This window comes from Sesamum indicum, linkage group LG6 (assembly GCF_026168435.1).
Source record: "Sesamum indicum cultivar Baizhima isolate 11 linkage group LG6, ASM2616843v1, whole genome shotgun sequence".
In the NCBI taxonomy this organism is placed as follows: domain Eukaryota; kingdom Viridiplantae; phylum Streptophyta; class Magnoliopsida; order Lamiales; family Pedaliaceae; genus Sesamum; species Sesamum indicum.
In genome coordinates, this window is record NC_142662.1 from 3853907 (window position 1) to 3873583 (window position 19677).

Here is a 19677-nt window from a genome sequence, read left to right on the forward strand (position 1 = left end):
TAATTACAATAAGCATAAAAAATTGATGAGAAGAAATTTATATTTTTCTAGCTTAAATGACCTCAATTAATTTAAATATTTGAAAAGCATAATTTGTAATTTTTTTTTTCAGAGAAAGGGATGATAATTTTATTAAGAATCAAAAGAAACTTAGCAAACCAGTTCACATCACCAACCCAAAAGCATCAGAAAGCAACTAGCCTATGCACTGGTTGTAATTTAACATAAACAACAAAAAAAAGAAATACGTTCAGCATTATCCTCTAACACCATCTCAGCGTCACCTCCTATCTTGCTCCCGCTGCCTTGCACGAGCCTGTTGGTACTGATCCAAGAAGGACCACACTTCCTGCAACATGTCCCCCAAGCCCTGCCTTCTTTCCTCCATCACCAACTTATTCTGGCTTTGCCACAATGCCAAACACGTCATAAGAAACCGAGCCCTGGCTCCCATGTCCAGCTTGTCTAACACCCTTGCGATCCATTCCTTCATATTTTCTGCTGCTACCAACAAGTGGTGCGACGGGATATTCTATAATGCCTAGACTAACCGTTTCTGGTGCACTCTTTCACAATATGTGAGGTTGTTTTTCGTTCAGACCCACAGAACCCACAATGTACATTTATCCCCACAGTCTTCCTTGCCAAATAATCAAGAGTTGGCACAACCTCCATACCAACAACTGAACCCATAGTGGGACATTTGATCCCCATAACCGCTTCAAAAACCCTGGGGTATATATTCTCCGAAAGAAGCTCTCAAGCTTCAGAGGATGTGGCTCTCTCCCTCTCACGAACCTCCCTCACATACTTGTATGTGCTTTTTACCGAAAAACATCCATTCCTAGAACATTTCCATTCAACTCTAGTCCCCCCTTAGTGCATTAGCCCACCGTATCACATTGGGTCTATACATCTGTTTAGCCGGCCAAACTCTCCCCCATCCCCTCCCCCTACCTAGCCCCTTTATCGCTTGCTTTTCTCCTGAGCATACTACCCTATCTCTCTCCCCCTACCATGCACCCATGTCCTACGCCACTTTTTCCATTCCCCCCACTTTTGTAAGTAAAAAAGCAAACGGCATCTCCCTCTGCACTCCACCACAGCATCCCGGCTCAACCTTTTCCTTGCTCCGACCATTGGTGCTCACCTCGTCTCTCGTCCACCAACCATTGACCCACATCAAATATACTTGCCCCCCCCCATTCGTCGCACCCATCCCCAATATGTCTCTCCACCTTCCCTCCCAGCCACCCCTCTCGATCACCCCAAACTGCCCCTGACCTCCTCATCCATGGACCATACGATGTTTCTTCCACCTCCTTTGACTTAAGGGTGTGGATCGGCTCGAGAAGCACGGCAGAAGCGCGAAAAATTAAAAATTAGCGAAATCAAAGCTTAAAGACCCAATTATGGGATGCCATCTTGATCTTTCTTAGATTTTCGGTGTACAAATAGCATAATATATAGGCGTAACATTTAACCAAAAAAAAATGGAGAGGATGCAACAAATGTGAATTGAAATCTTTCCCTCGTTGTTTTCTTCAATTAGGTTCTTTCGTAGACTCCCTTTCAATCGGATCTTCCTCACGAGGTTTCGACTGTTAAAATCCTCTACATTATCCACACTAATTCAGGGATCTTCCTTTTCTCTTGCTAGCACACCAATTCGGTGTACAAAGAAACGAAAGGAGAAAATGAAAAACACGTTATGACTTAACAATTTTGATTTTCTTGCTTGTTCCTTCTTTGATTCAAAAGAATCAAGAAGAAGAAGATGGAGAGAGTTTGGGAAGCCTAAAAACATAAGTTTGGATTGTGTGTGAGATAAAAGAGTGTAAAAGTGTTTTGACCTAGCCAAAACACTTTAGATAAGACCTAACTTATCCCAACTCCTCTATCCTCTCAACCACCTCCACCTTAGCTGAATACATGGCACTCATTTCTGAAAGAAATTGTTGCCTCAAGGATATGTGTGAGTTGGTGGTCGATGAAGATCTTATCCACTTCAAGCCGGTGGCGTGTCAACCTCCTAGACACATCATGCGCATCCATCTGAAGCACACCTCTCCTGTCGGGCCCAAGACCTCATCATTTTTACCTGTAGCACAACTAGGTAACTCCCGATTTGATGTACTTTCCACACACTCTGGCAGCTCACAAGGCATATTTGCTGTCAGGGTCACTGATGCAGCGCATACACCTGCCTGCTCAACTTCTCGCCTCGTCTCAAACGGACCATCAGACTCTTGTAAATCAGGCTCCATCATCAGTACCTCTGAAACTGCCGTCTCCATCCCACTCCTCGAAATACCCTAGTGATCGTTCGTCAGTATAGTATGCGAGACATGACTAGGTACCGCCATTCCTCCATCCACCACATCCAGCAAATGCACCACCTCTTCCATTACAGTATCGGACACATCATTATGGAGCATACCTTCCTGTATTTCATCCTCTGCCCCCTTAGGACCACTAGTACTAGCCTCAAGGCGTGATTGAGCTGCACTATCCTGAAAAATAGCATGTTTGTCTTTACGTTGATGTTTCAAGTCCCTTTGCGCTTGCTGTGCATCCAACTTCACACGAAGATCCTCTTGATCAGGAATTGGCGGCCGATGACCATCCCTATCCACTAGCGAACTGGGGCCTTTGACTTGTACTTCTCATAGCACTCATCCTCATCGTGTCCCAAGTGTTTGCAAGTCCCACAGTATTTAGGAAGTCGTTTGTAAATCACCGGTTCGATAATCACCTCTGTCCCAAACCCTAGGTTAATCTCTGTTTGTAGCGGCTCAAGCAGAATAATTTCAACACAAACTCGCGCCACACTAGGACGAACCAATGTGGTCGTAGAGAGATCTGTCCGGAGAGGCGTCCCCAACAAATGGGCAATACTGAACAAAGCCTCCCGATCAAAGAACTCGATTAGCAGTTCCGGCAAGCGAACCCACACCGAAACTATCGGCGACTCCTCCCTTAGATTGAACGTCGATGTCCATTTAAAGACACTCATAGGGAAGCCTTTCACAAACTAAATCGATTTAATCCACAGCTTCGTAGTCCTCCTCAAGCACAAACTTGATAAAAACATGCCTGACATTAATAGCCCTAGAGAGAAATCCCCACGGAATCCCTAGGCAAGCATCCAACGATGGAGATTTTGCATGGACGGATAGCCATGAGAAAATTTCCCACCAAGGTATAATGAAATGGCAGAGATAATTTAGCAATTTCGTCTGAAGAAAATCGTAACACCTGCATCCCCTGATCCCGTGTAAGAATATCCATCGGGCGAAATGAAGCTGTATCAAATGATACTGGTGGCGACAGAGGATGCATAGCTGCACCGGCGACAGCATTGTGATAGGAACGCAACGGGGGCGACGAGCCCCATGCCGTAGGAGACATAACACTAATTGTTCAGGCCCAAACCCCAAATGGGTAGTCAAACCCCCAAATGGGTCCAGTCAACCCCTAGACGCTTTCCTTTCTCTATGGGAGTCTCCTCTCATTTACTCAGCAATCATGTCGATCACCCATTTTCAAAGGGATGGGGTGCTTAGAGAACCTAAGCACCAAGAACTTGTGGACTTCATTCCTAGGGGGATCTGGACTAGACTTTTTCGGAGCCTTCCCCGTAGCATACTTGCGCTTCTGGTAGGGGTCTTTCCAGTAAGTCTTTCCCAACCTAAAAAATATTGCAAGTATCCATTTTGAATTACCTGTTCTTTTTCATTCTTCAGATTTCGTCATTCTTTCGTATTATGCCTATAATTGTTATAGAAGCGACAGTATTTATCAGATTTGGGTCTTCTCTGTAACCGTCCTTGGCTAGGCTAATAAGCATTTGCCTTTGACTGCTATCAATAATTAGGCAATAAGGGCATTAAAAGGAGTTTACGCAAGGTTGCCTTTTTGAAATGATGACTTTTTATGTCAAAATTTCGATCTTCACTTCTTGGAAGATCCTTTTTCCTTGGGAATCCTTCCTCTTTTTTGCCCGTCTTTCATTCTTGGAAGCTTGCGCATCCTTAATGTTGATGTACTTTGTCGTTCTGGAGAAAAAACCATCAAACCTTGAGGCGGGTTTATTGGCTAGGTACTTGATGAATCTCCATCCAAATTCCTTGAAAGAAAGCACTAGCCTTGACTTCTTAGGTGACTAAAGGCACCTCTAGGGCGGCCTTATTGAAACGATGAAGACGTAGTCCTCAAGGACTCTCCCTCCCTTTGATGGACCACGAGGCTGAGCTCTATCTTTCGATCCTTCCTACTACTGGCAAATTAATGCAAGAAGAAAGATAAAAATTCCTTAATGTTACCAGTCACGCCAGCCAACAATTTGTTGAATCAATGCTTGGTGCCATCATATTCCGTGATAGTCGGGGTCCGAGAGTTCAAGGGAAGCTCATCATGACCCCCTTGGTGAAGGTGATGCCATAGTGTTCCTCCATTGACACTCCAATCACTTGGGATTAGATATCCTAAAGCCTCATCTGTAGGCACTCCATGTGAGCAATCCACTAAGGAATGAACCCCTCCCTCGGGCCGGGGGCGCCTCCCACTCATCTGGTGCTTCAACGACTAGAGGAGCCACCATAGGTACCTAAGTGATAGCCATAAATTATGCCTGCACTATTGAGGCCATCATCTTTTAGATAGTCTCCTATAGCCCCGGTGGCAAATTTTGGGATGAAATGTCTGACGAAGTGCTATTACATGGGGGATTCTCTAAGGGCTTGGCGGGCCTTGAAGATCCCGCAGTTGCTGGTTCTGCAGAGGCCAAAAGTTGTCTTTATTACCTCCTGGAGGGCTTGAGTATTCCTAAATGCTTCCACAGCCTTTTGCTTGCTCAGACTACTATTTGGGATTTTCATTTATCCCCATGTCATATTTCTGTATTCCCATTGAAGATGCCACTTGATGTGGGCAAAGGTCGTATGTATAGTGAAACTCGTGGATATGACATCTTTTGTGCAAAGTTCTTTCACAAGCCTGAAACGGAAACCTGCAAAAGAAATGTTACCACTCCAACTCCCCAATCAGTACACAACTTTAGATCAATAAAATTTAAAAGGAAAATTGTAGCAACGAGATTATAAGGTATGATATGAAGATAATTGAAGTAAAAGCTTATGCTAAAATGAGTGCTTGTGTAGGTAGAATAATTGTTAGCCTTAATTGGGAGGGGGGATAAACCTACTTTTATGTACCCCAATAAGTGGGAAGTCTCATCCTTGCGGGAGTCGAGAAAGGTGGTCGTTGTAGATAGACCTCCTCAAAATTCGGTATTAACTGGAACATTCTAAAGGAGTCCAACCTGGCTAGGGGTTCTGCTGGTCATATTTCGATTTTCTTGGGATGGTTGGCCACGTGTGAGGCCTCGTCTTGTCCTTGTTGTACTCCACATGTGCGTCCCCATCATCCTTGCTCGAATAATTTACCACCACATGGGCGAGCATCATTCTGGCAGACAGGATAGCGTTAGGCTTTCTTGCCTTCTTTGGTTGACAGACTCCCTCAGTGAGCTTCGTCACCCTTGGGCGCTATTTGAGTGGGAGCTTCGGGCCCCTCTTCGAACCTCCTGCTTCGTTGAGCTTTTTTAATTTGTGTTAGGCTCTTATATGCAAGTTGTGAATTAGACCTCCTCAAAATTCGGTATTAACTGGAACATTCTAAAGGAGTCCAACCTGGCTAGGGGTCATGCTGGTCATATTTCGATTTTCTTGGGATGGTTGGCCACGTGTGAGGCCTCGTCTTGTCCTTGTTGTACTCCACATGTGCGTCCCCATCATCCTTGCTCGAATAATTTACCACCACATGGGCGAGCATCATTCTGGCAGACAGGATGGCGTTAGGCTTTCTTGCCTTCTTTGGTTGACAGACTCCCTCAGTGAGCTTCGTCACCCTTGGGCGCTATTTGAGTGGGAGCTTCGGGCCCCTCTTCGAACCTCCTGCTTCGTTGAGCTTTTTTAATTTGTGTTAGGCTCTTATTTGCAAGTTGTGAATTAGACCTCCTCAAAATTCGGTATTAACTGGAACATTCTAAAGGAGTCCAACCTGGCTAGGGGTCATGCTGGTCATATTTCGATTTTCTTGGGATGGTTGGCCACGTGTGAGGCCTCGTCTTGTCCTTGTTGTACTCCACATGTGCGTCCCCATCATCCTTGCTCGAATAATTTACCACCACATGGGCGAGCATCATTCTGGCAGACAGGATGGCGTTAGGCTTTCTTGCCTTCTTTGGTTGACAGACTCCCTCAGTGAGCTTCGTCACCCTTGGGCGCTATTTGAGTGGGAGCTTCGGGCCCCTCTTCGAACCTCCTGCTTCGTTGAGCTTTTTTAATTTGTGTTAGGCTCTTATATGCAAGTTGTGAATTAGACCAACAATTTTTTATCGTAGCACCTTTAAATTTGGTATGTTTCAATATTGTTTGCTAAAGAATTTCTAACAAAATTCGGGCAATAACTGAAAATTATTAATTATTGGAATTTGAGATATTGATGTTCATTGTTAGATAAAGAAGATGTACGCATCTTCATGTAATGTGCGTATAAGAACACTAGAAATTTTTAATATGTGTAGATCAAAATTTTATAATATTTATTTAATTAAATGAAAAATAAAAAAAAATTCTCAAGTGATTAATTTAGATTTTTTTTAATAAATAGTATAGATGCTTCAATCATGCATAGTGACTCAAATTTGAGTAGGATTACTTACTTTAATCAATCTAGAATCCACTTCCATTTATTTCAACAAGTCATTTAGAAGGCAGGTGATACAAATATTTTTTCACAAATTAATTTATATAGAGATGGAGAGTTAAATTTATTCTGACCCAATGTGATATGAAAAGATATGGTATGCTAATTGAATATTCCTTGGGAGAATTTTAATCCCACGTGACTTTAAAAAATGAATTGAATGGCATACTACATATAATTATATTATATGATATTATAATTTATGAAATAAAATTATTATTTAAAAATAATAATAATCAAACCCTCCACCCCCAACCCAACCCACGACCTGCTCCTGTTCCCTCCTTCCCCCACCTCCCCCCCCCCCCTCTCCCCCGCCCCATGCAGAGGAGGCGATCGGCCATCAGTGTCGTCCAGAAAAATATCTGGGCAACGGCATCACCCAGATGTCGAGCACTACGGCGGTCGCTCTCACCTGCAATGGGTGACGACGATCAGTATTGACGAGGGCGCAAGTCGCGCACTCCCTCTACAGCGACGGCGAAGCTATAGCTGGTATTTTTTTCTAAATTTAATTTTTGATTAATAAATATTTATATATTATTTTAAGATTTATTAAATTATATATTATTTATTATATATATTATATATTACATTGGAAAGAACGGAAAAATTATAAAAAAAAATACACTTTCCAGACCCAAAATCTCAATTGACGCGCGTGTACCACACACTCTTGCCTCAGGGGATTTTTTGATTTTTTTTTCATACACACGAAATATAATTGATACTTTATTTTTTTTTAGGGGATTTTTTGAAATATTCTCAATATCACATGAAGGTCCTTCAATTTTTCCTTATATATATATATATATATATATATATATTTGTATGTGTGTATAGTTCGCCATATTGTTCCAAATCTATCATTAATGTAAACATATTTTTTCTAAGAACAAACACAAATATACTGGTAGGTAAAATTATTTCATTTTCAGACAAACTTATTATATATCCTTAAAAATATATATGTAAAGAATTTAAAACCATTGTATGAATGATAATTGTGGTAGTTAAGATACCTCAGCAATATATATATATATATATATATCAAATTCAATCTCAAACTCGATTATTATATGAAGTGTATGTCTGTTAAGAGGGAAAAAAAAATGGTGCATGGAACATACCTTTAATTTTTAATAACAATAAAATCTGTAATAATTGTTGAATATATTTGACATCAAGTATAACATCTACAAAATCGTGTACGCAACTAGAAAAGTGGCTATTCAAATAGAAAAGGCATACAAATTGGTTTAATAAAAAAAAAAGAAAAAGAAAAGAAATGATGTTATATATAATTATTCGTTACATTTTATTTTATTTAACAAATAAATCATTTTATTAGTAAAAATTTACGAAATATTTTGATATTGGCAAAATAGTTTAATGAAAATTTATTTACCCTAATTAAATTGACTTCAAACTAATTAATTTATTACAGGTCAAATAAATCTTTTCTGACTAAACTATCCTTATAAGGGTGAAAATATACCTCCTACCGTCCATCAGCTTGTATAAAGATAATTTGATTAGAAAAGATTTATTTGACTTAAAGTAAAATAGTCATAAATCAATTGGGACATCTAAATATGAATTTTCACTCGTCCACAAATTTATTGAATTTTTATTAAAAATATTAATTACAATTTTACAAATCACAAAATATCTGGACATATTAGATTAAATTTTTAAAAATAACGATATAATTATCCTATTAACTAATTAGAGGCATGCATATAGGAAGTGTCAAGTAGTCCATTAGAGATGACAATAATTGGGTGGATGCGGACAAGATTTGTGGTTTGATATAACATTTGATTGGGACAAATGGATTGACTTTAAGTGTAAGTTCAGACAAAATGACAATAATAATGATAAGAACCCTACCCCGCTGCCCGCACATTGATTGACCAATATTGTCTTAGGATGGGGCCTCTGATGCGACCCCGCACAATCACAAGACTGCATTATTTTCACGGCTTCTCTACCCCACAATACAAGCCATAAATAATTATATAAATTGCATAAAATTTATCAGTGTTTCTAATTTTTAAAATATGCACACTTTTGCTGATAGTTAGAGTTGATGGCGTTAAAATTTTTAAAGAATTAACCGTTATATCCTTGTTATAATAGATATTGATTTTCAACATCTTAAAATAAATGGTTCAAATTTAAAATTACTTTCAAATATATTTTATATTAAATATATATTTATATTTATAAAGTTATTGTAGAGTGACAATCTAAAGACCCTAATCAATTATTGCAATAATGTGGAGTACGATACTCCTTAATACAACCAATATTACAAATATAATAAATAATAATGATTATAAAAGGAACAAATCTTAAGATTTTACAGAACTGCAGATTTTGGCTCAGGAATAGCCAGATCCCGTTTTCAACCACCAAGGCACCATTCATACAGAACCTTTCAAGACCACGGTTGCTCCACCTCCAACCCAAAACCACCAAGATTTGATTTCACACTGTCACAGAGACCCACAAATGTTGTATGTTCACAAAGAACACTTTAAAGAAAGGGGATGAAGCTTTGCATTCAGTTATTGTATCTCAAATCCAAGGAAGAAGATCCTCTTTTAAAGGGGATGAGGGAACCCGTAAAAGGAAGATGTCGTTGGCCTTCCAATAGCCATTAGGTTGGCTACGGAAGGCTTCCATAAAATCCGGTTAAGGAGAAGGAAGGATATCAATGAGATTTGGGAGAGAGAGAGAGTGTGAAGATGAGAGGCAGTCGTCGCTCAAGAGAGTGAAGAAGGAAAGATGAAGTGTTTAGGGTTGCAGCAAGTAATAAAAGGGGGAAGGGAAAAACCTGGGTCGGGTTTTGGGTCGGGTTAATGGGCCTTGCAGGCGGGTTGGAGCGGTGGGCCTCCAAGTGGGCTTTTACTTGGTTTGTGGCTTTGGGCCATAGATAATAACAATTATATATAGATTTATGTACAGTGTCGCCGCCTCTATGTCGCACTAAAACACAAGGCAACAATTAGGTGGCCTAGATCTGGGCGACCTCACCATCACTTGCTCAAGCAAAACGCCCCCATAGAAAGGGACACCTAACCGTCGCCCCTTGATCTGAGCGATGGAGGTCGCCTTCCTCGAGACCACCATCACCAGATCTATAGAAGGCTGAAGCTAGTGGCCGGAAGTGAAGGCGGTAGCCGGTAGGCGAAGCGACGGAAAGCGAAGAGTGGAAGAAGACGACTCTAATTTTTTGTTTTTTTTTTTCAAGTTTTTTTTTATATTAATATTTTATATATATATAGATATATACATATAAAGTATATCAAAATTAAATAATTTTTTTTAAAAAAACTGAACCAAAAATAATTTAATTTTTCAAAATTTTAAGATAATAAAATAAAAGATTAAAATTCTGTTTTAAAAATATAGCAATTTTAATTTAAATATTATTGATAAGTGAAGCAACTTAAAATATTTGATATATTTTGACTCGATAAATAATTTAAATTAATCAAATAGATTTAAATGAAATAATAGTATAAATAAATTAATTTAAAATATATTTAAATATGAAAGGAGTGAACAAAATGGACATTATACACTTAAAAAGTAATCTAAAAAAAGACCATAAAACGAGGTTTACTCACACAGTAGGCGAGTGTCACACGTTCTCCATTAATTTCTAACAGAGAAGGAATTTTTGCTGTATTTTATAAAATACAGAGAATTTTTTACTTATTTTTTAATAGAAAAATATTTTAGCTAAATTTTAAGAACACATGGAGTGTTAGATAATTTACCGATAATTAATTTCACCATAATATAAAATTTGGAAGTACTCAATGAGAACGTTACATGGTAGCGGTGTTCATGATTTGATAAGATAGCTAGTATTGTAATAATAATGAAAAGAAAAAGATAGTTACACTTTTTTTTTATTAGATTTGATGTAATTGCAAATAATTATTCTGCAATTTGAAAAATTATATTTAGTATTTTTGAGATTTGTTTCAATCTAACAAATAAGTCGCCTCATTAGTAAAAAATTCATTGAATTTAATGATATTTTGATTAATGGATAGAACTCTTTGATGGATAAAGCAAACTTTAAGAGTAGTAGATGTAATTGTTTTAAATTATAAGAACTCTATATATAATTATACCAAACTTTAGAAGAGATGAGTGTAATTTTTCTTAAAAAAATTCTATCTAGAAATTGAATAAAAAAATTCGATTTAATATTTGAATTTTACATTCTTAAAATTCAGTATTCAGGAATCGATTTTAATTTTTACTGTGGATTTACTAAATCGTACCAAGTGTTAAAATAATACTTTTTTATTTATATCTTCATTGTTTTTATACTATGTTTTATAATTTACCTATTAAAAAATTAAGAAAAATAAAAAAGTGTAATTACTATTTTTAATATTTAAGTCTTTAACTATTTTTTATTTTTTTGAAGAAAGAATAGTTTATCTTAAACCAAATAAAAGTATAAAAAATAAAAAATATTATAATTTTAGTCCTATAAATTAAGGGGTGGTAATATTAATCTATTTAAATTAAAATTCACAATTTAGTCGTGTACTTTTAAAATTGTATTAATTTTTAGTCATTTTCGACTAATTTGACCGAATAATTCTACGTTATCAGTCATGTCAACACTTAAAATAAGGCTTCCGATAAATTTGATGACGTAGCAGTCTAAACTATAATTTTTAGTTGTAATTTTGATCCTGTATCTTTAAGGAATTGGAAATTTTAGTCCTCTAACTTAGGATGCAGTGATTTTAACTCTCTATCATTCAAAATAGTAGTGATTTTGGTCATTAAGCCCAATCAATGAGCATTTTGGCCTTTTATGATAAAAATTCAATAATTCTATCACATGTTCTTAATTAGACCTAATATACCTTCTAAATAAAATGAAGCCTTCATGAACTTCATACATTGATTTAATTTGACTGCCTTGTTACTGATTCCAAGCTCTCGGTTACACTTCTTTCAACTACAATACCGTAGCAGATGGTTCGAACGTACTTGATTCCTTCAACAATAACTGTGGTGAGACTAATGATGAAGATGGGTCCAAGTTGGATCCAGACTTGTCCTGATTTGGGGCAAACTTTGAAGCCTTAAATGGGTCTTGAGATGAGTCCATTTAGGGGTGGCCGTCGGGTCGGGTTCGTTGATTCTTCGGCTCGGGTTGGAAAAAAATAAACCCGAAACGGAACCCGATTGATTCGGATACCCGACCAATCGAGTAGCCATCGAGTTCAGGTACCCGACAGTCGGGTTCGGGTTTTGTCAGCTTCAGAAAATGTAGAGGGGTCAATGTTTCAAAATGAAAGTCATTCACTAAAGTAAATCCATGTAAGTCTAAAATGTAACTTATAGACACAAGTACTTAAAACTTTACATAAATATCTTAAAAAATGAGTTCAATCACATACATAAATTATCTGAGGTTTTGTAAATCATTTCAGTAACAACAATAAAGCCAAGGCCTCCTAAATCCTAATGTCTACAGACGAAAAAAGCAACCAGCTCATACCACATTTTCATCCTCGAGTCCTTGACCTGTCAAGCATCAAACATGCAAAGTGGAAGAACTATTAGAGAAAGTCAACTAGATTAAAAATGTAACATTATACAAATGAGGTTTTACCGTTCTAGTACCTTGTAAAATATTTGCAAGTAGCAGTTAGCACCATTAAATATCAATAATTATTGGATAACCCCCAACTTAGTCAGCTTTACAATAAAATAGAAAATAATTAGACAAGTAAAATACATAGAATTGAACAATAAGAGAAATACAAGGAAAAAAATAAATAAGTACCTTTCTCAACTACTTCAAGTTCACTCAGATCCTCCTCAATGCTAATTGGTTTGGAGTCTTTCCGTATCCAATCTTGAGTATCAATAAGTGCTCGTATTATTTTAGGAGACAAAGAGCTCCTAAAAGTGTCAAGAACACGGCAACCGGTACTAAATACGGATTTCGAGGCAACAGTTGGGACTGGAACTACCAATACATCCCGAGCTATTTTGGAAAGAATAGGAAACCTTTGGGTGTTTACTTTCCACCAATTTAGTATGTCAAATTTGTCTCTATGCATTTCAACATCCTACCAAGATATTTCTCTAATTCTGATTTCAGGCGACCCCTTTCTAACCTGATTTTTACATACTGAACTCTTATTCTATGGTAAACGTATGAGTCGCCTCATAGTCAGTATATTACATAGATGTCCCTACAGAAGAGGAAGATGATGAAGAAATATGACTAAATGATGATCCGGGGCTTCCTTGCGTTCCTTGAAGAGTATGGCCGTATCTCAACTTATAATCATTAAACAATTCATAAAGTCCATCTCTCCCTTGTTCTTTTATCACGTTACTTTTTCGATACCACCATACATTTTATCAAAACTAAATTCAATGAACTCCAATTTATGACGTGGATCAAGAATCACAGCATAATATAAAATCATATTCATCTTTTCAATTGATCCTCAATATTTGTCATACTTTTCCTTCATCTTTCTTGCCATCTCATTTAATTCAACATCATTACTACTTAACCTTAACCAATATCTGAGAAGCAAGTCAATTCACATATTTCACGAAATATAAGATTATATGTGACATACAAGCACCAAAAATCTGCAAAGTGAGAATGTAAAAATGCCTTAAAAAAATTTCACCAATACCTTTGCCCTCTCCCAATTATAATCAGTCGATATCCCATCAAATGGTTGTTTTGAAAGATCAGTCTTATAGGTAAGATCCACATCTTCACAAGCATCAAATGCACTCTTAAGGCTTATAGTCGTCTCCAACATCAAGTAGGTGGAGTTCTATCTAGTAGGTACATAAAGAGATAATAATTTTTTTATTTTCAATTTTTCAAATTCAACACACTCTTGAAATTTCTTGTACCTAGCTGGAGAACTCCTAATATACCTGATAGCCCCTCTAATACGGGAGATAGTTTCATGCTCACCCTTTAAACTATCCTGCACAACAAGATTAACTATATGTGCCATACACCTCTTGTGAACATATCTCCCACCTAAGATGTTTTGCCCCTAATTTTCAAATTTTTTTTTCAAGTAAATGATAGCCCCATCATTAGAAGCTGCATTATCAATAGTGATAGAGAAAACCCTGTCAATACCCCAATCAAGCAAGCATCTTTGAACACGTTTACCTATTTCTTCACTTTTATGCCTGATAATTGGACAAAAGTTCAAAATTCTTTTGTGCAAGTTCCAATCATCATCAATAAAGTTAGCAGTCAAACATATAAAATTGACTTTTTGAATAGATGTCCAAGTGTCTGTAGTGATGCAAACCCGTTGAACATGATCTTTAATAAACGACTTCAATCTTGATCTTTCACTCACATATATATTGAAAATATCTTTTGTTATTGTTCTTCTTGATGGAATGGCAAACATCGAGCATGCAACAAACAAAAATGCCTAAATCCAGGATGTTCGACTAACTTAAATGGAAGTTCATCCACAACCAGCATGTGACAAGGTTCTCTAGTTTTGTCTTACTCAAATCTCCAATTAACAAGAGGGGCGTCTCTATCACCCATGCGAGTTAGTTGGAAAGACAATTTAATTTAATTTCTGGTGATTTCTTGATGGGTTATTTCTTGCAAGATTCAAAATGATTCTTCAAAGGTCTAGTCCCATGTGCTTTTGGATGGGCTTTGATCTCTCTACTACAATATTTACACCTGGTCTTTTGGATATTATCCTTTTCATAATGAAATTTAATGAAATGATCCCAATACGATAATCTAGAAGCCACTACCCTCTTTTTCCTTTTTTTAGAATCACCTAAAACATCTTCCTCCTCATCCTCTCCCTCCAACTCCTTACCAATATTATCATCAAAATAATGCTCAACAATTTCAAGATGATCGCCACTAACCTGATTTTTCAATCCATCCATATTTATGGTTTGAGCATTCGGTGACGAGTTAGATTGAGACTGAGAGTGACTTTCAATTCCATCCATATTTATGAAAGATATATCGAGAACCCAATGTTTCAAATCTGCAAAGTATAAGAACAAAAAAGATATATTAACAGTTGCTTCTCTTATAACCTTGCAATGAACAAATAGAGAAATATTAGCATGTAAAATTAGAATTTTGAGAAATATGCTAAAAATTATGCTAAAATTAACTAGTTGCTTCTCTCATAACTAGTTAATATGCTAGAAATATGCTAAAATCAGAGTTTTGAGAAATATTAGCTATGAGCAAAGTATGAGAAATATGCTAAAATTAACAAGTTACTTCTCTCATAACTCTTAATTATCATTAGCATGCTCACTGCACATTTTTGTGAAGTCACTCGACATGTTGGCATATTAGGATGTGAATAATTTGATTAATTATGAAAATTGTGTTTTGATTGATTGTCATCATATATATATATATATATATATATATACATATATGTGTGTATATTATTATCCTTCCACCTCACTTAGCTAATGTGACTTAGAATGTGCTTGAGCAAGCTGCCCTTTCGAGTTCAGATTCTTGAGAATTATATTGTTTCATACAAGAGTTAAGATGTAGGAACATCATTAAGTAAACATTGAATTTGCAAAAGATCAAGCAACTCAAATAAAACCAAACTCAAGCATGTAAAAGATCAAAGTGAATGGTTATACATCATGTATACAAATAGCTTCGTGCTTCAATTTACGTTTCAACAAACACTTAACATGCATAGAAACTTACCTTCAAAATCAAAATTTAAAACAAACCCACCAACTAACCAAAAATCTAATTTCAACAAAAATACATCACTATTACATGATTACATAAATAAAACAACTCCAATTGTTGAAAAATTACCTAATACAATGGTGAAAATTGGCAAAAATAGCAAGCACGGACTGTCGGCGAAGAAGGAGAACTCGTCGGCGTCTGTGGGTGGCGTGGCCGCAGCGTCTGGTTGGCGGCGCCATGTCTAGTCGACGACAGCAGCAAGAATAAGGCTTTTGAGTTTTGTGAAAGCAAGAACAACAGCAGCAACAAGGGCCAAGAAACACTGTAATTCTTTTTCTGACTTGGTATTAGGTTGTGTAACCCGTTCCCCCTTTTTTCCTTTCCCCCGATCGGGTTCTTCGGGTGGAGACTTCACACACGAACCCGATTGGGAATAGTTGGGTTTCGAGTTAACCCGAACCCGTAAAAGAACCTGCAAAAACCAATCCGAATTGTTTTTATCCGAACAGGTTGGATCGGGACCCGATTAACACAACCCGTTCGCCCACCCCTAAGTCCATGTGGTAATGGTTTGGCCCAAGACCCACCCTAATTTTTTCTCTTTTTGTATGTTTTATGCATACTTATATAAAATATATTTATATATATACTAATACTATGTATAATCTATTTATACCTACATCTAATACATAAATTTAATATTTTTATAAATTAAATAATGACATAAATAGTTTTAAAAAGTTTTAATGTTTAAATAAATAATACATATTTTAAAATTTCTAATATTTTAATGCCTAAACATTCACATGTAAATTGACACAAATATATTAACATTTCAACAGTATTATTGTCTCATATTTATAGTATTATTTTTAATTTTTTTAATATTTTAAAAATAGTAACCGGGTCTACCAGATTCAATCCAGCGAGTTCCAAGACTGTGAGAGCTTTGGGTTTCGATCCGGGTCCACTATTTTCTTGGCGGGGATGGTCCTGGATTTTAGCAAACCCACCCCATTTACAATTACCAGTAAGGAGAGATTGATTGGATAAAATTCTAAAATGCTACAATTCTTAATATTATATAAAAGAAAATTACTTGAAAAAACTTGAACCGAATACCTCAACATTCTCTCAAGATTTCAGAGAAATCCAAATGATAATTCAAAACTATGGACATAAGTTAATCCATATACCTAAAAATGTAGAACTCTTGAACCAAAAAATAGACGAGATCTCTCCTTGAAAATTAAATATTTTTACTTAATTTTTAAAAAAATTAATAAATAATATATATATATATATATATATATATATTGTTCTTCTCCCTCCATGTTGGTCGTCAGCTACCTCGCTACAATAACACCAAGACATTGCGGTTGCCCAACCTTGCTGGTGGAAGTCTACGACTTCTTGGGTGGTCGCCATTGCCCAAATTGTGATGTTGTCCCCTTTTGCATTGATATTGCCCGAATTGTCTAAGCGACACCGACATCCCTCACACTTTGGGCGGCAACACAAACTATATATATATATGTAAAATATACTTTTATAAGTTACTTAAAATTTAGACTATTCATTTTTTAACTATAAAAAATCAATAACTATTATTGCAAGGGTACACCGAGCTACTCTTTAAAAATTCTAACACCATTAAGTTCAACTAATAGAAAGAGAAAATATGATTATTTCAAATAATACAAGAACTTTTTTGCTTATTTTTTTAAACGGATAATTTTCAATAAAATTTTTAAAATTCAAAGAAATTTTATGCAATTTAACAAAAAAAGAAATGTGCCTTATTTTGACATTATTTCTACATGTCCCATGTTTGTATTTGCTCTATAAAAATTTATAGTCATTCCATTCTTGCGCTATATTATTTAACTTATAATACTGATCAAATTTAGAGATAGCAATGTAATAAAAACACTACTTTTCTATAAATTACTACTACTTTATTCACAATATTTTGAAATAAATGCTATTGATGATTGTCAAATTTTTAGCACCTCATCATTGCATAAAAGAAAATGTTAAAATTTTGAAGCTTTGAGTTAGCAAAAGAAGTACAAATAGAGAAGATAATTTTGATACAGTTCTGTGTGTATCGAAATCTAAATAAAGTGAGAAAACTCAACCTAATCATACTAGAAGAAAATGGCTATTGTTCAGCATCCCAATCGGTGTGTTAACGATTGGGGCAAGCTGGTTGAGTTGGAGGTATTAATTAGGTTTATGTTGTCGGAGCCCTTTTCGCTCTTTCTCAATCGAATCGGACAACCTCTTCGGTCATTTGGGCCAACTTTCTGATGCTCCTACATCAACCTGGTGGGCCTCCAGTTTGATCCATCAAACTGGGCTCCAGTGCTCTGTGCAAATCCTCGAGTTTTCACCCAACAGGGTTTCATCTGCTTATGATAAAACAAAAGGTAATAATTATTTTTTATTTATATATAATAAAAAACAAATATGTATATAACTACTTTGACTATAAACTTTTTTTAAATTCTGTTTTGGTTAGAAATTATATTCATTTAAATTTAAATAAGTCTATGTATGGGGTGTGACGTTAATAGATTTTTATACATAATTCATAAATTAATTAATAATTATTAAAAAATTTAAATTTAATTATGAATAAATTACGTATTGAAATATTAATACATTAAATTTTGAAAGGAGTAAAATGAAGTTTATTATAATATTTAGAAATAAATTATATTAATTAAAAAATTAATTAGGGGGGGGAGGGAAGGGGAGTAGCGTGTTCTACCACGCACCACTCTACCTCATATGTATATATATAAATATATATATATATATACACTAAAGATATATACAAACACACATTAATACCTAAAAAACAAAAATCATACACATTAACACATACACTATGACGTCCTCCAAAATTATTGGGCTCAACTCACAAGCTAATCCACACACCCCGCACGCGCGCACACACACACACCCCAACACATCACACACACACACAGGGTTAGCTTAGTATTTATACACACACCCACACATCATTTCAGCAAAAGCCCAAGCAACAAGAAATGTAAATCACACAAGACGCCTCAACTTTTAACAAAGTTAGCACAAAAATTTGTAATGGATTTTGATTACTTCATTGAACTTTTTTCTCTTTCAAAAAGTTAAAGCCAGTGTCTTCTTCCAGTAAAGCAATCATTCACTTTCTAAAGAAAAGCCACAGGAACAGCTGTGCCATTTATCAAGCAACACCGCAGATTCAACAACTTATAGGCCAAATATCCTGGTTTCTGCAATACAAAAACTACATTATTAGGAAACTGTTACCCCTCAAATATGTATGAAACTGTCCATAAGTACCTGAAGGCAGAAAAATAACAGAAACTTGGGCAGGTGAATGATTAGTTCTTTACCTGATAAATAGTAAGCCACATGAAGCACAAGCATAAGTCAAGCATCAGCTACAGCATATATAACTAATTAATTGTTCCTGAGCAAAAAGATCATTATCCCTTTTCCATTCAAGTACTCAAAAATAAAGTTGATGCTACAAAAACTACTATGCTTTCAAGGATTAAAATTATAGAGACCGCTATTAGCAGGAAGGAAATCAAAATGGATAAACACACCAAAATCAGGGTTCAAAATTATAACATTTTGTAGTGGTTGCTGGCAACCAATTCAAGAATTGGTTAGCAGATCATAACCACCTAAGACATTTATCAGATTTTATCAATCCTCCATTCATTTTCTCTCACTATATCCTCTCTAGTAAAGTAAATCAATCCAAGACTACTCTTACTAACGAGATATATTGAAAGAGAAAAAGAAGAGGGACAATGCACTCTCTCCTGTCCTGTTATTGCTCTTCATTTCAATCAATACTATTTCATATCAGGTAAACAAAAATGAAAATACACATCTATGCAAACACACAAAAATGTTACAAAGGACATAAATAGACCACAAAGACAAACAATACCCGTAATGAGCATAAAATGTTACGAAACTATGGTGACATCCTGCACGAGAAAAAGGGTTGTGAAAATAGAAATGAAGACCTAGATATTGAAGGAGAATGACAAATGTAACAAAACGCAGATGGCATTCGTTGGCGAAGGAGATAAAAGCAACACCTCACTTCTTCTATA

At 36.0% G+C, this 19677-nt stretch overlaps 1 long non-coding RNA gene across 1 annotated transcript; it reads right to left on the reverse strand.

Annotated features, from left to right (window-relative positions):
- Nucleotides 1-12169: 12169 nt before the first annotated feature.
- LOC105165141 (uncharacterized) lies at nucleotides 12170-15978 on the reverse strand. Its single transcript, XR_002287222.2, has 4 exons — nucleotides 15659-15978; nucleotides 12608-14843; nucleotides 12445-12519; nucleotides 12170-12345 (listed from the first exon to the last, which is right to left on the reverse strand). It is a non-coding gene; the product is annotated as an uncharacterized LOC105165141 (long non-coding RNA).
- Nucleotides 15979-19677: the final 3699 nt, after the last annotated feature.